General features: G+C 41.1%; 1 long non-coding RNA gene across 1 annotated transcript in view; it reads left to right on the top strand.

The window, feature by feature from the left end:
• LOC103278910 (uncharacterized) overlaps window positions 1-8,324 on the top strand; it is a 30,904-nt gene extending 22,580 nt beyond the window's left edge. Inside the window, exons 2-3 of the long non-coding RNA XR_506413.3 lie at window positions 4,321-4,519; window positions 8,005-8,324. This is a non-coding gene — a long non-coding RNA (uncharacterized LOC103278910). The remainder of the gene's footprint in view (window positions 1-4,320; window positions 4,520-8,004) is intronic.
• Window positions 8,325-18,614: the final 10,290 nt, after the last annotated feature.

Genomic DNA, 18,614 nt, shown 5'->3' on the forward strand with positions numbered 1-18,614 from the left:
AAAGGAGAGTAAATATAACCAGATCTATGGCCTTTCTCTCCATTTTGCTCTTGGCCTTCTGGGCAGAGAGGGAGGGCTCTTGTACTTGGCGTTCCTTTGCTTCCCTTCCCTCCCTCCTTCCTTCGTTCTATTCGTCCCAGCCTTTCCTGCCTGCGGAGCCATGGAACTGGGTCAATGGGTTGGATGGCGGGGAAAGGGAAAAGGAAGAGGCCTTTAATTGAAATGCATGGACTCCATGCCATGGGGTACTGGAATTTGTAGTTTGCATCCAGTCCAACCCCTTTCTTTCTTTTTGTCATGGAGGAAGAACCCACCCAAACCTTTCAGACAGATAGCCATCCGGTTTAGTTGTGTTGTTATAGTCACAATGCGTTGTTGTGAGTTTTTTGGGTCCAGATTGTAGTTTTGTGGTGTGGTTGTGTTGTTACAACCAGGAGGGGAGGCTTTTGTGTTGTGTTGCCAAGTTTTGTATTTCTGGGGCGTTTAGTTGTGTTGTTATAGTCACGATGCATTGTTGTGAGTTTTGTGCATCCGGATTGTGGTTTTGTGGTGTGGTTGTGTTGTTACAACCAGGAGGCAAGGCTTTTGCGTTGTATTGTCAAGTTTTGTATTTCTGGGGCATTTAGTTGTGTGCCAAGTTTTGTATTTCTAGGGCGTTTAGTTGTGTTGTTGTAGTCACGATGCGTTGTTGTGAGTTTTGTGGGTCCGGATTGTGGTTTTGTGGTGTGGTTGTGTTGTTCCAACCGGGAGGGAAGGCTTTTGCGTTGTGTCGCCAAGTTTCGTATTTCTGGGGCGTTTAGTTGTGTTGTTATAGTCACAATGCGTTGTTGTGAGTTTTGTGGGTCCAGTGTGGTTTTGTGGTGTGATTGTGTTGTTACAACCGGGAGGCAAGGCTTTTGCATTATGTTGCCAAGTTTTGTATTTCTAGGGCGTTTAGTTGTGTTGTTATAGTCACGATGCGTTGTTGTGAGTTTTGTGGGTCCGGATTGTGGTTTTGTGGTGTGATTGTGTTGTTGTAACCAGGAGGCAAGGCTTTTGCATTGTGTTGCCAAGTTTCATATTTCTGGGATGTTTAGTTTTGTTGTTATAGTCACTGCGCCCGCAACTTTATCCTTTTATATATATAGACTAGCTGTGCCCGGCCACGCGTTGCTGTGGCGTTGTCTGGTGGTGTTGGTGAGAACTTGTTGAGGTAGTGGTGGTATTGAATGTCTGTTGTATGGTTTATGTTTAGTATGCATTTGGTTATTTGTGTACTGTGAAAGTGGTGAGGATAGAGGGGGTCTATGTCCCTGTGTAGTATTGTATAAGGAGCCCCGGTGGCGAAGTGCGTTAAAGCACTGAGCTGGAGACCAAAAGGTCCCTGGTTCAAACCCCGGGAGCGGCGTGAGCGGCTGCTGTTAGCTCCAGCTCCTGCCAACCTAACAGTTCAAAAACATGCAAATGTGAATAGATTAATAGGTACCGCTCCGGCGGGAAAGTAAGGGCACTCCATGCAGTCATGCCGGCCACATGACCTTAGAGGTGTCTACGGACAACGCCGGCTCTTCGGCTTAGAAATGGAGATGAGCACCAGGCCCCAGAGTCAGACATGACTGGACTTAACGTCAGGGGGAAACCTTTACCTTTACCTTTAGTATTGTATAGTATTTATATGTTGTCCATGTATTGTGAAAGCTTGGGTTGTGTCCAGCTGCATAGTAGAAAGGGTTGGGCTGGATGGCCCCTAGGAGTCTCTCCAAACTCTTGGATTCTATGCTTCTATTATTATTATTATTATTATTATTATTATTATTATTATTATTATTATCATCATCTTCTTCATCATCATTATTATGTAGAGGCTGGATGGCCATCTGTCAGGAGCGCTTGGATTGTGTCCTCCTGCATGGTAGAAGGAAGTTGATCTGGATGAACCTTAGGGGTAACTCCAAACCTTAGGATTGTATGATGTTGTTATTATTATTATTAGTAGTAGTATTAGTATTGAGAGGCTGGGTGGCCATCTGTTGGAAGTGCTTGGATTGTGTCCTCCATGGCAGAGTTGAGTTGGAGTGGATGGCCTTTAGGTGTGTCTCCTGTCTGATGCTATGATTCGATGTGTGTTATTATTGTGCAGATATTGGATGGCCATCTGTCAGGAGTGGTTGGATTGTGTCCTCCTGCATGATATAAGGAAGTTGAACTGGATGATCCTTAGGGGTATCTGCTAACCTTAGGATTGTACAATATTCTTATTCTTATTATTATTGAGAGGCTGGGTGGCCATCTGTTGGGAGTGCTTGGATTGTGTCCTCCATGGCAGAATTGGGTTGTTCTGGATTACCACAGTAATTATTTCATATTACAGTAGAATCTCACTTATCCAACATTCGCTTATCCAAAGTTCTGGATTATCCAACGCAGTCTGCCTTTTAGTAGTCAATGTTTTGTAGTCAGTGTTTTAAATTCATTGTGATATTTTGGTGCTAAATTTGTAAATACAGTAATTACAACATAGCATTACTGAGTATTGAACTACATTTTCTGTCAGATTTGTTGTATAACATGATATTTGGTGCTTAATTTGTATAATCATTACCTAATTTGATGTTTAATAGGCTTTTTCTGAATCTCTTCTTATTATCCAACATATTCACTTATCCAATGTTCTGCCGGCCTGTTTATGTTGGATAAGTGAGACTCTACTGTATATTTATAATCTTATATCTGCTTAGAACTGGATTATATGAGGCCCTTCTACACAGCTGTATAAAATGCACACTGAAGTGAATTATCTGGCAGTGTGGACTCAAGATAATCCAGTTCAAAGCAGATAATATAAGATTATAAATGGGTAATATAGCTGTGTGGAAGGGCCTTGAGTCTACACTGCCATTTAATCCAGTTAAAATCAGATAATCTATGGAAAATGCCTAAGTGAGGCCTAACTGTGCCTGTCCCGTGAGCTGAGTAGGTTGCTAGGAAACCAAGTGGGCGGAGCTTAGCACTCTAACTGGCAGCAATTGGATTAAAACAATTATTACTCTCTCTCTCATTAGGACTTTATTTTTCTTTTGTTTTTGTTGTATCAACCTAGTGCCGTGGATGATGGGTTGTGTTGTCAAATTTTGAGGTTGGGGGGCCTGTACTTTTGTTGTTTTGTCCACTGCCCTGATGCCATTACTCTTTTATATATATAGATGATAGATAAGGGGAAAAAGACCACTATCTATCTCCTAACCCAACTGTGCTTTCTTTGAACCCCCAGGGATTTTTTTAAAAAACCTCTTGCCATCTGTCCTCTTTTAACTCTTCAGCAGAGTTCATCGAGGTTAGTGCCCCCTAAGTAACTTTTTAAATCTTATACAGTAGAGTCTCACTTATCCAACACTCGCTTATCCAACGTTTTGGATTATCCAATGAATTTTTGTAGTCAATGTTTTCAATATATCGTGATATTTTGGTGCTAAATTAGTAAATACAGTAATTACTACATAGCACTACTGTGTATTGAACTACCTTTTCTGTCAAATTTGTTGTATAACATGATGTTTTGGTTCTTAATTTGTAAAATCAACCTAATTTGATGTTTAATAGGCTTTTCCTTAATGCCTCCTTATTATCCAACATATTCGCTTATCCAACATTCTGCCGGCCCGTTTATGTTGGATAAATGAGACTCTACTGTAGTTGTATTCCTATAACAAATGCTTTACTTTCCCTTCTTTCCAAACTGGTGATGTCTTTGCTCCTTAGACAGGATTGCTAACAATTTCCCATGCTGTCCATTAGTTGAAGAGCCTCACATGAAACCAGATACAAGCATTGGAAACAAATCTGATGGTAAAGCGCTACTACAGAGTCCTTTCTTTGGAGGAGCTCTCACACCCTTGTTGGAACTTCAATAGCTTCTTCATTTAGGCAAGCTGCTACTGTACTTTCTAGCTCCAGTGCCCTCTCATACTGAGTAGTTGCTCAGCCTCTTGAGTCTTCATTGGGAAGATGAGTTCTTCAAGTCTGCTATTGCTGAGGTCTTTGTCTAGAGTCTCCAGGAGAATTTCTGTGTTGGAGTATGTGTGTGTGGATACCTACGTAGATGTCATAGGGTCTCATAGTTCAGCCTCTGAATCCTCCTCTCAGGATTAAATTGATGATCCTGAGTTCATTATTTTTACAGCTATGTGTACTTACGATTGTTACTGTGTTTTGCATTTCCCTAGGAATGAAGAGGGATAGCCTTAAAATGATCCAATGAGATCAGTTAAGTTGCCTTTATCAGTGAGAAACTTATATAGGCTCTTTTCTCAAACATTCCTTTTGTGTTTCCCAACTTTTTAGGCAACACAATTCAGTCCAGATATTGTTGAGACATCAACTCCCAGCATTCCACACCGCTGAAAATAGAATGAATGGACACTACAGTCTAACAGCAATGCCTTTTTCTCAGCTCTAAATGGGCAATTTGAGACGTCACAATCTGATCCACACCATGAAAAGAATCCTTCCACTTGTCAATTACTAATACAAATGCAACAAGGTGAGTGTGGGTGTGTCTTGTAGCAGCAACACTTTCCTCACATTCAACACTGCAGCTCACCCACAGCTTTACTGTGCAAATTTGCAAAGGTTGAAAAGAAGGAAGTACTTTTTTCTTAACTGCCACAGCCCTGCGGTTTAAAAAAGGTGGTGTCATTTCTGCCCAGCATCCCCACATGCGGCAAATTCTGTCATTTATAAAACGCTGCAGGAGACAGTGAAGAAAATTCTGAATTGCTAAAAAGTCACAATACCCACAATACAATCTTTTGTCAATTGCCAGGCTAATCACAGGCAATCGCTTGCTGCCTGCTCACATTGGAAATGTTTAAATACTTACAAAAGTAATAATACAAAGAATGATAAGCCATGCTCATCATACATTAACAGTTCTTTTAGGTACATAGGGATTGAAAAAGGAACTTAATAGTCAATGCCTGGGGTGGTTCTACAACACAGGGTTTTTTAAAAATACCATTTTATATGGTTCTATCTATCTATATAATAAAAGTGAAATCGGAGTATGTATCAGCGTTTTGATTGGCCTGGCGGAATATGTGCTCGCGTTTTGATTGGCCTCGCAGAATATGGATCAGCTTTCTAATTGGCCAGCCGGAATATGGGCCAGCTCTGATTGGCCGCCACTTTCACAGGCCACTGGGATCGCTGAGGGAAAAACTACTACCAACTGGCTTCGTTCGGCCTACTTCTCTCCTCAGAACGATGCTAGCTTTGGGAGAGTTAACAGCCTCGGCCTACACTTTGGTAATCCAAAACACCACTGCCACCACCAGAAAGGCCGGACCTGGACCAAACTTGACACACATCACCCCATGAACCCACTGACAACGGATGGCCCCCTTTGGCCCCTCTGCTGACATGTTTAAGGCCTTCCAGGCTGGCCCCTCGCTGCTAGGCCGAAAAGGAAGACGCCATCTTGCCTCAGCTTTCAACTTCTTTGGAAGGCCCTACTTGCCTCAAAAGACAGCAGAGAACATTGTTATTATCTTTTTAATGATATGCTTATGAACACTTCTAGCCCCCAAAGCCCCAATCCAAGCCTCCTTTGATCATTTTGCTAACACGTTTCAGGCCTTGCAGCCTGGCTCCATTGTGCTAGGCCGCAAAAGAGGCGGCCATTTTCCCTGTTCCAAACAGAGCAGCTTTTGCCTGTGTCTTTTGGATACAGCACTCTCCTTCAACAAGGTCAGGCGGCAGTACGTAAATAGGTTGATCCACTGTGACGGCACTTCCTCATTCCAACGTCATAAATTAGTTAAATTTGCCTCCCCACTTTATAAGTGGTACCTTATTTCCTACTTGATAGATGCAACTATCTTTCGGGTTGCTAGGTCCTTTGGCTCTGGGAGTTATAGTTCACCCTTATATAGACAGCACTGAACCCAGCCAACTTCGGATCTGGACCAAACTTGGCACACTGCCTCATCATGTCCAACTGAGCATACAGGCAGGGTTTCGGGGTGATTCTCCTTTGGCTCTGGGAGTTGTAGTTCACCCTTATATAGACAGCACTGAACCCAGCCAACTTCGGATCTGGACCAAACTTGGCACACTGCCTCATCATGTCCAACTGAGCATACAGGCAGGGTTTCGGGGTGATTCTCCTTTGGTTCTGGGAATTGTAGTTCACCCTTATATAGTTAGCACTGAACCCAGCCGACTTCGGACCTGGACCAAACTTGGCACACTGCCTCATCATGTCCAACTGAGCATACAGGCAGGGTTTCGGGGTGATTCTCCTTTGGCTCTGGGAGTTGTAGTTCACCCTTATATAGACAGCACTGAACCCAGCCAACTTCGGATCTGGACCAAACTTGGCACACTGCCTCGGGTTTCGGGGTGATTCTCCTTTGGCTCTGGGAGTTGTAGTTCACCCTTATATAGTTAGCACTAAACCCAGCCGACTTCGGATCTAGACCAAACTTGGCACACTGCCTCATCATGTCCAACTGAGCATACAGGCAGGGTTTTGGGGTGATTCTCCTTTGGCTCTGGGAGTTGTAGTTCACCCAGCTGATGACGGATCTGGACCAAACTTAAGTGATATTTCCTCACATCCCCAAACAACTCAATGCCGTCTACTAATAACCCGGGCACCGCCGGGACCCCAAGCTAGTTTTATATAAAATTGAAATAAAAGGGTTAAATTAATGATACAGGGTAAGACTGACACAAGGGACAGGGAATTATAGCTTATCTTATCTAGACTTAGAGTATGTTTACCTGTTAAATAGTGCAATTCTTCATATATTTTCTCAGAAGGAAATTCCACAGAATTCAATAAAGACTTCCCAGATAAGCGTGTATAGAATTGATGCCAAAATCAATTCTGATCATGTGATGCACTAAAGAGCAGGCAAAGGCAAGTGTTTATTTTACTATTTTTACATGTTGAAAGCAAGCTTTTAGGCATCACATAACTCACCTTCAAGTCCATTATATGCTGTTTGTCCCTAACTATTTTCTAAGTGACTTATATAAAATGTTCAACAGCCAAATATAATATTTGGTATCTTCTTTGCATAAAGCTTGTAAATGGTAACTAGTTCTCATAGATTTCATCACTTTCTTCCTGTTCTTATGAACTGAATTCAAGATATCCCAACACTCTTGACTATACATATGAAATCACTGAAGCTTCAACAAGATATGCAGGTTGAAAATCCTTTATCTGAAATACTTGGGACAATATTCCCAGATATTTCATATTCCATATTTTGGTTACTTGCATATACATAATGAGCTATCTTGGAAATGTCTAAAACATGAAATTCAGAGTCTAAAACATAAGTGTTATAGTAGAGCCTGTGAGTAATGTTACAAATAGTAGTATGGGTGCCAGAAGGGGGAAAGGGTTACTCGGGAGCAGGAATCTGATGATGAGCAGCAGAGAAAGAGGATCCGGGACATACTTACAGCACCTACAGATGAGGAGTCGTTTGAGGGATTATCTGGGGACGATGGGTCAATGAGTGAAGGAGAAGAAGGAGACACCATGGATTGGACTAAGATAAGAGAAGTGCAAGCTATTTGTGAGGCGCCAACAACTAGTGGGGTTCTCTGGGGGTGAAGACTGGCAATCAGGGAATCCAACTGAGTCTTGGGGGGATCTAAGTCTTGACAGGAGATGGAGGAATTGGAGGGAAAGTCAAGGGAATTCACGTGAAGAGCTGGGAGCAGCTGCAGGGGATAGTGATGGGGCTGTGGTCAGTTCATCTTCTGATGATGATTTGTAGATAAAAGTGGGTTCAGGGGTGAGGGGTCTTTGCAGAAGGCAAGGTGTTGATGTGTGTTTGTGTGCTGGGTGCTGTGTATTGGTAAAAATTCTTGTAGACTTGCTGTTGCCTGTTTCGTGTTTGGTTTTGGATTTGGATCTGCAGTTTGGACCGCCTGATCATTTGCATGTTTTTTGACACAAATCGGTTTCTCGTGAATGTGGACTTCTCTCTTTCTGGACCTGGACAGGTTTGGCTAAAGACGCTGCTTCTGCGGACACTGGAGCGACGCTGCTTTGGATTTCTCCCACTTCGACCCTGGACTTCGGCTGACAACGCTTCTCTTCCTGCGACTCCTTTTGTTAACCATTTGTGTACTGTGCCTTTTTGTTTTGCCTCAGAGCGTTTTGTTTGACTTTTTGCTCTTTGCATCCAGTTAATCTGGATTATATTTCTGTTAACCTTTTGGACCAGGTCTGGTTTGGTTTCTTTAGTTTTGACCAGTGGAACTGCACTTTAGTATCTCTGCATCCCTTTTCTTTTGTTTTAATAAATTCTGTTTTGAAGTCACTTTTAAGGCCTCTGTGATTCCAACAATAAGTCTAAAACACGAAATTCATTTATGTTTCATATACAACTTATATATATACATAGCCTGAAAGTAATTTTATATGCAATATTTTGAATAAATTTGTGCACAAAACAAAGTTTGTGTACACTGAACCATCAGAAAGCAAAAGTTTCACCATCTCCGTTATGGGCGTAGCCATATTTGGAATTTTTAATATTTCAGAATTGCAGATAAGATACTCAACCTGTATCATGACCATGACAGATAACATGGTCCCATGCTCTCTTTCAGTTTGTTAAGCCTTTAATCTACATACGCGGTGACCTCTCATCTATATGAAACACTTGGTAGCCAAGTATTAATTGCCAACTGCTGTACTCGGTTATCATAGGCTATTTGCATATTTAATCAAATGAGGCAGTAACTGTGGCGGTAATCTGTTTGAAATGAAATGTGATGTAGAAAACCACAATTTTGGGATATGAAGGTTGCTGTTCCTTTAGTTACTGTCTAATTCATGGCATTTTAATTTGCGGATCCTGACCCCAGATAGGCCTCCCCAGCTCAATGTTGGGATTCTGAAAAAATTAGTGAAAATAGAAGTTTTCTAAATGTTACCTAGTGGCTGTTTTAAACGTTTACAACAATCAGTTGTGCAGTTTTTTACAGTAGATTCTGCAGAAGATGTTTCACTTGTACTTCACACAGGCCTTGCAAATGCTGATTTGTTATTAGTAAACATTTCATTTTTATAACTATTTTATATACCAATAGATTCAGTGTCATGAAAACATTTCTTAGGCTGGAAGGGGTTGTGAGTGGAAAAGTTTAAGAAGCCCTGGTGTAGCCAATGGGAGCACCAATCCTTATACTTTCAGAAATAGGTAGTGATGTGGATGTTGCATGAACTTTTTTTAAAAAGTATTTATATAGATTATAATTTAGGATGGGGGAGTAAAAAGTTTAATAATACAGAGTAAAAAAAGTCAGAAACCTGGTGTCCAAAGCAAAGGGATAAGTTTCATTTCTTTTGCTGCCCCCAGCCTTCAAAGTGTAGTTTTAGAACGCAAAAGTTACAACTATGATTATCATAAGCCCCTCCAGCAAGCGTCCTCAGTCATCTCCTATATACAAAGCCCATGCAAGAATAAGCAGTGAACTGCCTTGAGCTAGGCTGCAATGCATGGATAAGTAAATCAAGTTTGGCTTTAAATTATGGACAACTGCGGGAAGCTGTCATGTTCTATTCACATCAAGAGCTAGAAATGGTCAAGAGCAAAGCCACTGTTTCATCTGCCGCCCTCAAAGGGCAGGATTGTAGGTGATAGAAAGCAAAAGGAGTGACCTCTTAATTAGGATTATTATTTTTCAGAGTATGGTCAGTGACGGATGGTGGCTTTTATGTCAGCGGGATGGTGAATCCAGTCGGTTTTTGTCCAGACTTTAAAAGTATTATTCAGTTTCTTGAATCCTCTCCTCAAACTTGATTTAAAACCTTGAAAAGCTCTTTTACAGTTGAGACTAAAACGAAAAATGGATTCATCACCCCAGTGAAAAGAGTCACAATCTGGTACTGCATAGGGACCCCCGTATGCTTATCTCTTACCAGGGATGTGGAGCACAGAGAAGTTATTTGCAAGAAGCAAGACACTGAGCAATAATCGTTCTCTTCCGGAAAGATTATAAACATTCATTGCAACAGAGAGGGTGTGCAATAAACTCTGTGGTTGACAGAAAATATTAGTTTTGCTCAATACAAACAGCAAGGGGAGATAGTAGAGATGTGAAGGTGGGCGGAAGACAAGAATGAGAAATCAGTGCCAGATTCTGCACAGCTACACAGAGATAACAAGCCAATGGAGTACATTAAAACTCTAATCAGAAAAAGACACCTTGGCGGAAAAAGAGGAAACGCCTTGACTAATAGGAGTAAAACTGCTCAGTCTTTACACAGGTACACTTTGGTAGATAATGAAAAAAGACCAGGGGGTAAACTGAGTTAGTGGAAATCATGAAGCTAGTTCCATTAATAGTTACTTAACACAACTAAGCTTTAATCTCCCCTTCACAGTCACAATTAAATTGCTTTAGAGTCTATGGAGTGTGAAAAAACACAGAGGATATAATAGATGTTTATCAGAAAGAGAGAACAGGCCAAGGTCTTCAGTCCCATCTAAAGCAAAGAGTATGTTTCAGGTTCACTGGATCTTCATGAATAATTGAATCACTCCAGTAGCATCCGCTTGTTATCATGATTGCTACAGACAGGATGTATTCATCTATATGTTATTCCTTGCCAATACCAAATTCTCTTTCTCAGAGATAATAGGGCCAATGGTTACATGCAGCAAATTAGTGAAGCTGCATTGGACAATTTTGATGTGCTTTGGTTCGTTGCTGTGGATCCACCAATCCTTATTTCAGATGTTTGTTGTACTCCTCAAAGACCTTGCAGTTATGGATTAGGAAACACATTTCATGTGGATGATACATTCACAAATGTAACCTCCAAACTCAGCTGAAAGAAGTGGAAAGTAAGGCTGGGATTCTGGAAACTCACAACAACCCGAAGCTGGGATCCTCTTGGTGACAAGCTACACTGTTAGTTTAGTGTAAATCATGTTTTTGAGCAATGCCTGACAGAGAAGAGAGCCAAGCAGCAAAATTCATCTCCATCTAGGGATAAAGGATTTTTCCTGCTAACTCTTGCACTGGCTGTGAGCCTGCAGGATAACTTAATTTTCTTAAAGAGACAGATTTTGCAGCCAGTTCCTCTCATTCTGTCTCTTTGCTGTGCCCAGGGCTACTTTTCCTTTAGTGTTGCTTTACTGTTGCTGTCACGCCCTGCTAAATACCTCAGGTAATAGGCTCTTGGGATGGCAGTATCTTCACTGGCACTTTAAGATGAAGGGGGACTGAATTAGCTCCATGGCAGTTGCATGAGGCACGGAGCTGGTGTAGTGCAGGCCACAGAAACTTAATGCGGAGTTGGACTGTGTTAATAGAAATCTCAAGACATGGCTGTGTACTTAAGCATTTGAGGAATAAATATCTGAGATGATATGGCCGAATCAAGGCGTACATGAAAGGCATCAGCGGCGGAATCTACTCATGCATTTTAATATTTTTTTATAATTCATGTTTTAATAGAGTTAATAGAACTTTTAATTGATTTTGGTATTGTTATTGTTTTATTGAACTGCCATTGTTTATTGAATGTGTTTTTGGGGCAATGGAATTGCCGACTTTCGTAAGCCGCCCTGAGTCCCTACGGGTGAGAAGGGCGGGGTAGAAAATGATGTAAATAAATAAATAATAAAATAAATATCTCTGGATGTTCTGGAGTTTTCTCAGAACTCCAAATTAACCCACAGCTGGGAACATTTGATCCTATTCAGGAAGCAGTTGCGATTGGTTACACCACCTTCACACTTTCCCGGGAACAGGGTATGGCACCTATCTTGCTCTTTCAGTCTGTAATTTGCAGTGTCCACTGAACACAAAAATGGAACAGGACTGTGCTCAGCACCAGGAGTAATGATATCCAGAGCGACAAGATGAGCAGAGAAAGGAGGGGTGAATGGAGGGAATTACTCTCCCCCCCCCCCCCCACACACACACACACACATCACTTCATCTCTCTGGATATTGTCACTCTAGACACTGAGTAGTGTCCAGCTCTGTTTCCATGGCAGGTGGGCACCTCAAATTGCAGCTCAATGGAGGCAAGCAAGGCTTATGGGCAATCAATGCCAAACTGTTTCTGATGCAGCCTAGTCATGCAGCCACCATCTAGCAGCCATTCAACTGCCTGGATGGTTTGGGGGCATGGTGTGTAGCCTTAATTCAGCTCCCAAGCCAATTCAAGGGGATGAAGTGTAGCCTCCAGCAATGCTGATCCAGAGTACCCCACTCCAGATCAGCATCACCATTGAAAAAGCTGTTATCTTAAGGTCCAGCTCACACTCCTGTCTACTTCTCTATGTGGAATGGGAAAACGATGTGATTTTGTGCTTTGCTTCAGGTTGCAAAATATGTTTTATCGGTCTTGTATACGTCAAAGAGAAATGTCATCCTAGAATCATAGAATAATGGAAGAGACCACATGGGCCATCTAGTCCAACCCCCTGCTATGCAGGAAAGCACAGTCAAAATATCCATGACAGATGGCCATGCAGCCTCTGTTTAAAAGTTTCCAAGGAAGGAGCTTCTTCCACCACACTCCGAGGCAGGGAGTTCCACTTTTGAATAGTTTGTACGGTCAGGAAGTTCTTCCTAATGTTCAAGTGGAATCTCCTTGCCTGTAATTTGAACCCATTGCTTCGAGTCCTAGTTTCAAGGGCAGCAGAAAGCTCAACTGCTGACTCCACCCCCAAAAAGGACAGTTGACATAGCTGAAGCTCTACCCCTTGAACACACAGCAGAACACACATCTTCTTTTCCCACTATTTCCTAAAGAAGAATTATATACCCTCCAACGATTCCCTTTTGTCAGGAACAATTCCAATTACAGTTCACCCTCTATATCCACAGATTCAACCATCCATGGCTTTAAAATATTTCAATAACACCAAACCTCAAAGGGGAAAAAATGATTTCACCATTTTATATAAGAGATACCATTCTACCATCCCATCGTAAATTATGGGATTTATGAGGATCCGACAATTTTGGCGTCCACGGGAGAGTCCTGGAACCAAACCTCAGCAGATACAAAGAGCCCACCATAATCCTTTGCTGTCACATGTTTTTCCGTTGTTCTTAAAATGTTCTAGGTTTTCTTTCTTCCCCACACTTTCCCTCTTCATTCTTGCCTTATTTTAATTGCTGCAAATTGAGTCCAAAGTGCAAAAGCACTCAACGCAGCAGGGGAGAAAGAGAGCGAAGGGGATGAAATCTTCTCAGTAGGTTCACGGAAAAGCAGCCTGCTCCAGCCTCCCTTAGCTTGTGTATTCTTCCTGACATCATCTGGATCATGTTCTGATGTTGCTTGGCGACATGTGTCCTAGTTTCATCTGTGAAATGTTGAAAGCTATGCAATCCGTAAGACTATACATCGTACACTTCATAATAGAGTTTTTGCTTTTGTTCCTGGTATCCTGCTAATTTTTCTCAACCATCTTTCTTTGCTGTTGTTTTATTCTTGTATCTATTGCAAACATTTCTTTAACACTTCCAACATATTTTTCTAGTTCTGTTGGAATAATGGGAGCTGCATAAACGTCTATAATGCAACAGGCCAACAGGGTGCAGTACCATCCTGCTCTCTGCTTCACAGTTTGTGTGAACTGTTTGCTTCTGCCGGGCAAACCGCTCACACTTTAAATACAGGAGGGAGATGTGTAGTTTGTACACAGGACCAGAGAGACATAAAATAAACGAAAGAGTTGTCTGCTTCTAGTAGAGTAATTTCAGCCAGAAAGGGTCCAAAGCCTTTGACTTCAATGATCACTTTTGCCATTGTTGTTTTGAATGTTACCTTTTGTTCTTTTTAAAATATATTTGGATAATTGTGCATAAGTCTGCCTGGCTGCCTGAAGGAGTTAATTAGAGTCCAGAGCTCAGAAGTAATGTGTTGTTGTTGTTGATGATGATGATGTTCATGTTGTTATTTCTTCATCTCCTTCCTCTCCTCCTCGTCTTGTTTCTCATGGAACCATTCCATTACTTACATCTTTTAAAACGAAATGCTATTTTTGATGGTCAGGATTAAAGTTCAAGGCATTTAAGCTAGTTTGGACTCAACAATAGTTCTGCATAAGCTAATTTTTATTCATTTACTTACTTTATTTTTATTCTGCCTTTCTCCCAATATCGGTTTCCAGGAAGGGGAACAATAAATATAGTAAAGGTAAAGGTTTCCCCTGACGTTAAGTCTCCACTTCTAAGCCGAAGAGCCAGCATTGTCTATAGACACCTCCAAGGTCATGTGGCCGGCATGACTGCATGGAACGCCATTACCTTCCCACCGGAGCTGTACCTATTGATCTACTCACATTTGCATGTATTCGAACTGCTAGGTTGGCAGAAGTTAGAGCTAACAGCGGGCGTTCACTCCGCTCACCGGATTTGAACCTAGGACCTTTCGGTCTGCAAGTTCAGCAGCTCAGCACTTTAATACACTGAGCCACTTATAAATATAAGACAATACAAATAATTTAAATATAAAATCTAACTTTTTCACGTCTAGGGGTTTTTTTTGTTTACTTTTCTAAAGAAATCTGCAAATTAGGCTGATCTCATACCTTCCAGTGCTTCAAAAATGAAAACCGGGACGCATCATCAAAGTTTGGTCAAGATGGCAAAAGTAATAAATAAGGAAGAATGCACAAGCTAGAAGTGGCAGCTATAGTTTGCTTTTGCTTCAGCCCACTGGAAAGAGCAAGATAATGCTGTCTCCTTTCCTCACTGCTGAATTAACTGAGCACAAACTACTTTTGTGTTACTTTGAACTCACTTTGCAGCAATTAAGTAGACTGAAGACAAATGGGGAAAGTGGGAGGAGAAGCGAGAAACCGACATTGTAAAAGCAGAAGAAAAGTGTGATGACAGATTATTAATTGGGATTTTCCTTGTCAAATTTAGTTGATAAATGATCTTCAGGATGTGCTTGTAATAGCTGTGCCTCAGAATTTCTAACTGTGGCTGTCTTTATTATTTTGTGTATTTTCCACTATTTGGAATGATCATAACCTTTTGTAAAGTATGCTCTTCCTGAGAAGAGTTAAAAACTCGCTTGAGTCAATCTTCTTAATGGTAAATATCCACTAGTATTCATGCAAGGTAATTTTGGGTTCTCAGCTGTTAGACCAGTGGTTCTCAACTTTTCGGTCCCCTCGTGTTTTTGGCCTACAATTCCCAGAAATCCCAGCCAGTTCACCAGCTGTTAGGATTTCTAGGAGTTGAAGGCCAAAACATCTGGGGACCCACAGTTTGAGAACCACTGTGTTAGACTGATATTCCTGGTTTTCTCTTTGAACTGTTAGGAACAAAGATAAGCCAATGCATAAAATATATAGCAGATCTTCAGAAGTATTATTTCATTTGCCAAAAATAACATCTATTCTCCCATAAAATATAGGTAAAGGTGAAGGTTTTCCCCTGACATTAAGTCTAGTCATGTTTGACTTTGGGGGTTAGTAGTGGTAATCTCCATTTTTAAGCTGAAGAGCTGGTGTTGTCCGTGACACCTCCAAGGTCATGTGGCCAGCATGACTGCATGGAGTGCTGGAGCGGTACCTTTTGATTACCTTCCCACCAGAGTGGTATTCTTTGATCAACTCACATTTGCATGTTTTCGAACTTCTAGGTCGGCAGAAGCTGGGGCTAACAGTGGGAGCTCACCTCGCTCTCTGGGTCCGAACTACCAACCTTTCAGTCAGCAAGTCCAGCAGCTCAGCAGTTTAATCCACTGCGCCACCAGGGGCTCCTCCCATAAAATATATTGCTTTTAAATCATGTTCTCACGAGACCAAAAAATAAGTAGTCTTTGTTAAAAGTTAACTTAGTTGATTTACTTACAAAAGTCATGTATTAAGCATACAGGTGCAGTACTTATTGGTTCAAAGTTTAAACAATCTGTTCTTTAAGCATTCTGTTTGTCTCTTCTCTATTGCATATAGACTAACATAGTCTTCAGTCTAATACATTACTGATGCAATAAAGACTAACCATACACTGCAGCATACTGGCACTGACTGACTTCTAAACTGTACTGCTTCTGAGGTAAACTCTAACACACAAGGAGGTAAAAAAAAAAAAGCTTTGAAAATGGAATCTCAGTCAGAATAGTCCCAGAGCTGGTCACATGGTCTGTAGTCCCTCCCACAACCTCAAACAACATAGAGTTAAGGGAAAACTGCATATCAATATATGCATACAATATAGAAAGCAGTGTGGTGGCACAATGTGTCAAAGCACTGAGCTGCTGAACTTGTGGACCAAAAGGTCCCAGGTTCAAATCTCGGGAGCGGAATGAGCGGCTGCTGTTAGCCCCAGCTCCTGCCAACCTAGCAGTTCGAAAACATGCAAATGTGAGTAGATCAATAGGTACCGCTCCGGAGGGAAGGTAACAGCGCACCATGCAGTCATGCCGGTCAAATGACCAGGAGGTGTCTATGGACAACGTCGGCTCTTCGGCTTCGAAATGGAGATGAGCACCAACCCCCAGAGTCGGTCATGACTGGACTTAACGTCAGGGGAAACCTTTACCTTTACCTATAGAAAGCAATCTCAATTATATACATAAGAAATAACTAGTATAGGAAGCTTGTAGAAGGTTGCTATTTCCAACAACACCATCTTGATAGAACAGCCCAGGGCAAATTTCAAGTGCAAAAACTCACCAGCGTACCATGAGACATGCACAAATGAGGTGCGCCTTTGAGTGCTCATCTAATTATTTCTTACACTCTGCTCTTGCACTTTTGTAGACTTTTCTTCCTCTTCAGCCAGCAATATTTTAAAGGAGTGTGCTTGTGTGCACATGGTGTAGGTGACACAAATTAATCTTTCTGAATGAGTGTAACCTAAAGGTGTACAAGAAAAACTTAAAGGTGTACATGGATAAGCAAGAAACGAAATTAGATCTGTTGGCAGCCTGATGTCATACATTCAAAAATACCACATTTTTGTTCCATTTCTACAAAAAGTACGTTTGGCAAAAAGACCTGTGTTGAATAAAAGAATTCATCTGCTACATATTTCAGCGTTCCATAAACCAGTTAATCTATATATATAAAAGAGTGATGGCATCACGGCAATTCACAAAACAACAAAAGTACAGGCCCCCCAACCTCAAAATTTGACAACACAACCCATCATCCATGCCTCAAGGTTGATACAACAAAAAGAAAAGAAAAATAAAGTCCTAATTAGAGGGAGAGCAATAATTTTTTTTATCCAATTGCTGCCAGTTTAGAGGGCTAATCTCTGCCCACTTGGTTGCCTAGCAACCAAGGGACAGCCAGGTTTCAGTTAGGGGACAGGCAGATTTAGGCCTCACTTAGACTTCTTCCACAGATTATCTAATTTACACTGGATTATATGGCAGTGTAGACTCAAGGCCCTTCCACACAGCTATATAACCCATTTATAATCTTATATTATCTGCTTTGAACTGGATTATCTTGACTCCACACTACCATATAATCCACTTCAGTGTGCATTTTATACAGCTGTGAAGAAGGAGCCTCATATAATCCAGTTCTGAGCAGATAATATAAGATTAGAAATATACAGTAGAGTCTCACTTATCCAACACTCGCTTATCCAACGTTCTGGATTATCCAACACATTTTTGTAGTCAATGCTTTCAATATATCGTGATATTTTGGTGCTAAATTCATAAATACAGTAATTACTATATAGCATTACTGTGTACTGAACTACTTTTTCTGACAAATTTGTTGTCTAACATGATGTTTTGGTGCTTCATTTGTAAAATCATAACTTAATTTGATGTTTAATAGGGTTATCCTTAATTCCTCATTATCCAACGTTCTGCCGGCCCGTTTATGTTGGATAAGTGAGACTCTACTGTACTGTATTTACAAATTTACCACTAAAATATCACAATGAATTTAAAACACTGACTACAAAAAACATTGATATGAAAAGGCAGACTGCGTTGGATAATCCAGAACATTGTATAAGCGAATGTTGGATAAGTGAGATTCTTCTTTAATATGAAATAATTACTGGGATAGAATAATGCAGAACAATATAATCTCTAAAACCAGGACAGTAAATAAACAGGGGAATCCCACACAGGAAACAATCAGGGCCAGCTAACACCTCCCAACAAAGTATTCCCATCATCAAAGTCTGGCAAATCCTGTTTTCTCAGGGCCACAGACAGTAGAAGCACATAAAATATCGCAAACAACACCACTCTGAAAACAAGGGAATTCCAGACAGGAAAGAATCAGGGCCAGCTAACACCTCCCAACAAAGTATTCCCATCATCAAAGTCTGGAAAATCCTCTGTTTTCTCAGGGCCACAGACAGTAGAAGCACATAAAATATCGCAAACAACACCACTCTGAAAACAAGGGAATTTCAAACAGGAAAGAATCAGGGCCAGCTAACATCTCCCAACAAAAAATTTACTCAGGGAGGAAACAGCCAGGCTTTAAAGCTGCAAGGCCATTACATCCTAATCATTTTTCTTAATTGCAGCATTCATACTTGCCTCCAACAAACAAACAAAACCAATCAGAAATATTGTATATTCACAACCTTTAGGAAATAATATCCCCTGATGGCGTAGCGTGTTAAAGCGCTGAGCT

Source organism: Anolis carolinensis, chromosome 5 (genome assembly GCF_035594765.1).
Source record: "Anolis carolinensis isolate JA03-04 chromosome 5, rAnoCar3.1.pri, whole genome shotgun sequence".
Taxonomy (NCBI): Eukaryota; Metazoa; Chordata; class Lepidosauria; order Squamata; family Dactyloidae; genus Anolis; species Anolis carolinensis.